Genomic DNA, 3,130 nt, shown 5'->3' with positions numbered 1-3,130 from the left:
TCACCCCCCTCCCATCTACCCACCCATCCACCACCATCCACCCACCCAGCCATCTAAAACTTATTGAGCCTTTGTATTGGGCTGGGCAATTGTGCTGGAGTGGAGACTAAGCAAGCAACAATGCCTGTGGGTAAAGGCTTGAAGAGTGAGCGCTTGGTCCATGAAGGTGGAAAGTGGGTAGAGGGGCAGCCTGCTGGGGGAACTTTGGCTGTCAATCCACCAGGAGGATGCGTGGGTGAGATGACCTGGGCTCTATCAGCAGGAAGGGGCAGTTCTGTGTGGTGTCCCTGGCCACAGGCTGTGGGTATGGACCCTGACTCTGGGCCTCAGAGGCCATCCAGGCACTTAACTCACACACCTCAGCTCTAAGTCCCTTGCCTCAGAATGTCTCATAGGCCAGTTCTGGGGCTGAACTTAGTGGAGGGAGGAGAAGGGAGGGAGAACATGATTTGCTGGGCATTTACTGTGTGTTGGGTGGGGCAGGGCTAATCCCCCCATCCTCAGGACTGCTTCCCAAGGTCAAGCCATTTTACAGGTGAGAAACGAAGATGGGGCACCTGGCGACCTGCCCCATATCTCACAGCTGGGCAGTTTGGGAGCCAAGGTTTAAACTTAGGCCTGTGCGGCTCTAAATTTGTGCTCATTTTGGGGGTAGCTCTCTTGAATCTCAGCTTGGTGGCACTCACAATCTAACTGTTATATCCAGGGGCCAGGATCACCTTCTCTTCTGCTGAAGTGGGAACTTGGACTGTGAAGGAGACCACAGGGAAAGGATGCTTAGCAGAGTTGGTTCGGGGCTGGTCTGACGTCTCCATAAGCACCGTGGAAGCCCATCTCCATGCCAACAGCTGCTGGGTCACTTGCAGGCATTTTATAGACTCGACGAAGCAGGCCCTGAAGGATGCCAAAGAGAACACTTTTGGCTTGGGGCAGCTCATTTGCATTCCCTTTGCATATTCAGCAATTTTTCTGGATTCTCCCAAAATGGGCCATCTGACACAGTGATTGTGTTGTCTCTGGTACCTGGCTTGACAGGATAAAAGGGTCTCATGACTGTGCTCTTTGTTGTCACAGGGGAGGGGCTGAGGCTGCCTAGCCTGGGGAGGAGAGGCTTGGGGGCCCATGGCTGAGCTTGGCTCTGAGGCTACCCCCTCAGGCCCACAGGCAGCTCTGAGAACCCAGAGGCAGGGCTGGTTATGAGGGGTGTGGGGCAGTTACAGCTCCATCTGCCAGAGTGTTCTCCAAGCAGAGCTGTTTTTGGAAATGCCCAAGCTGTAAGAGTACGATGCTCTGCTGTGAGTGAGGTGTGGCTGTCCTGTCCCTCAGGTGGAGGAAGGAGCTGCCACATGCCCCTGGCCAGGGAAGAGGTCCAGTGGGAGAGGGACTCTTGAAGAGGGTGGCATGGGAAGGCCAGAGAGATGCAGTGTCTGCTGAGCTAAGGAGGCTGAGAAGGCATTCGTGGGGGTGGGGGGGGAGTTGTATGGAGTGGGGTGGACTCTTGCCTCAGCTGCTGTGACAAGCACCACAGACCAGTGGCTAAGATAAAGAAATCAGAGCTGAAAGGACATTGGACTTAAATGAAAAGTCTCAAAGTGTACTTAGTTGGTTCAGTTAGTTTACTGACTTAATTCTATTCCGTATATTTTGTTCTTTTTAAAAAAAATTTCTCTTTAAACCCTATCTTTGTATAGAGGAATAGCACACCGATGAGGAGGTTGGTTAGCTTGTACGTTAGCATCATTGTGTGTTTTAGTTTTTTTGTATGGTTGTTGGTTAACATGTAGTCGTGGTCTTATTGTTTTTATCTGTTTCCGTCTTTGTGTCTTTTTTATTTGTTGGTACACTCATCTGTTTTCCTTCTTACTCCCCTCTCTCTCCACTGCCCTCTTTTCCCCACTGCCCACTCCATTCTCTTCCCTCTGTTAACCTCATTTTGCTTTCAGGGAGTAAACCTACAACCCCAAGGCATGGACAGGTTGCAAGGCAGTGGGAAGTGGGTTTCATATTATCCACACACCTGTCAGTGGATACTGAGATCTGCAGATAGATTTTGAATCACACCCCCCTTAAATAAATCTCAAAACTGCAAAAAGTACTGCCCCCAACCTACAGTCCAACTTCAGAATTGAACAAAGCAAGAAGACATATATAAAGAATAGAAGATTGTAAAAACAGAAGTAAAAGCAACCCCTCCAACCCTGAATAACAGAAATAAAGAAGATGGGGAAGTGGAGGGAAGGAAAAAGTAGGGAGGAAAAATCTACACAAATGAAGAAAAACCAAAAGAAGAATATAGGTCTCACACAGACCCCTAGGAGGTCAGACACTGAGAAAACAGACTTCAGAACATAAACAATGAAGAGCCCCCAGAATGACTGGTCACATGCAACAAACCCAGACATCAAGACATTAATAGGGAGAATTAAGAAAATTGAGGAGAGACAAGAGAAAAATAAGAAGGAGCTGATGACAGAAATAACAGCAGTAAAGAATACTGTGATGGAAATAAATAACAAACCAATAAGCATGGAAAGCAGAATTAGCCAAGCAGAAGAAAGAATCTCTGAGCTTGCAGACCAAAACACAAAACTAACCCAAACTGTCAAAAACATAGAAAAGAAGCTTAAAAAGACAGAACAGAACCTTCAAGAGATGAATGATTACTTCAAGAGAAAAAAACATAAAAGTAATTGGCCTTCCTGAGGCAGGGAGAGAAACAGAGGCCACACTGGAACAAACATTTCATGAAATCAACCAAGAAAACTTCTCTCATCTCATCAGTGATGCAAAAATTCAAACACAAGAAATTCAGAGATCCCCTGCAAGACAAAAAATGAGAAGACTAACTCCCAGACACATAATAATTCACCTAAACAAAGTGGTATAAAAGAAAAAATCCTAAAGGCTGCAAGAGAAAAAGGTCAGACTACCTACCAGGGAAGACCAATTAGAATAGCAGCGGATTTATCTACAGAAACCCACCAGGCTAGGAGAGCCTGGAGCCCTATCTTCAAAGTTCTAAAAGATAAACAATTTCAACCAAGAATAACCTACCCAGCCAAGCTAAGCTTCATTACTGAGGGAGAATTGAAATCTTTCCCAGATATCTAATCCCTAAGAACCTACGCTG

The sequence above is a fragment of the Carlito syrichta genome, unplaced genomic scaffold (genome assembly GCF_000164805.1).
Source record: "Carlito syrichta isolate Samal-C Ts95f unplaced genomic scaffold, Tarsius_syrichta-2.0.1 Scaffold313111, whole genome shotgun sequence".
Taxonomy (NCBI): domain Eukaryota; kingdom Metazoa; phylum Chordata; class Mammalia; order Primates; family Tarsiidae; genus Carlito; species Carlito syrichta.
This window is presented reverse-complemented; position numbering follows the sequence as displayed.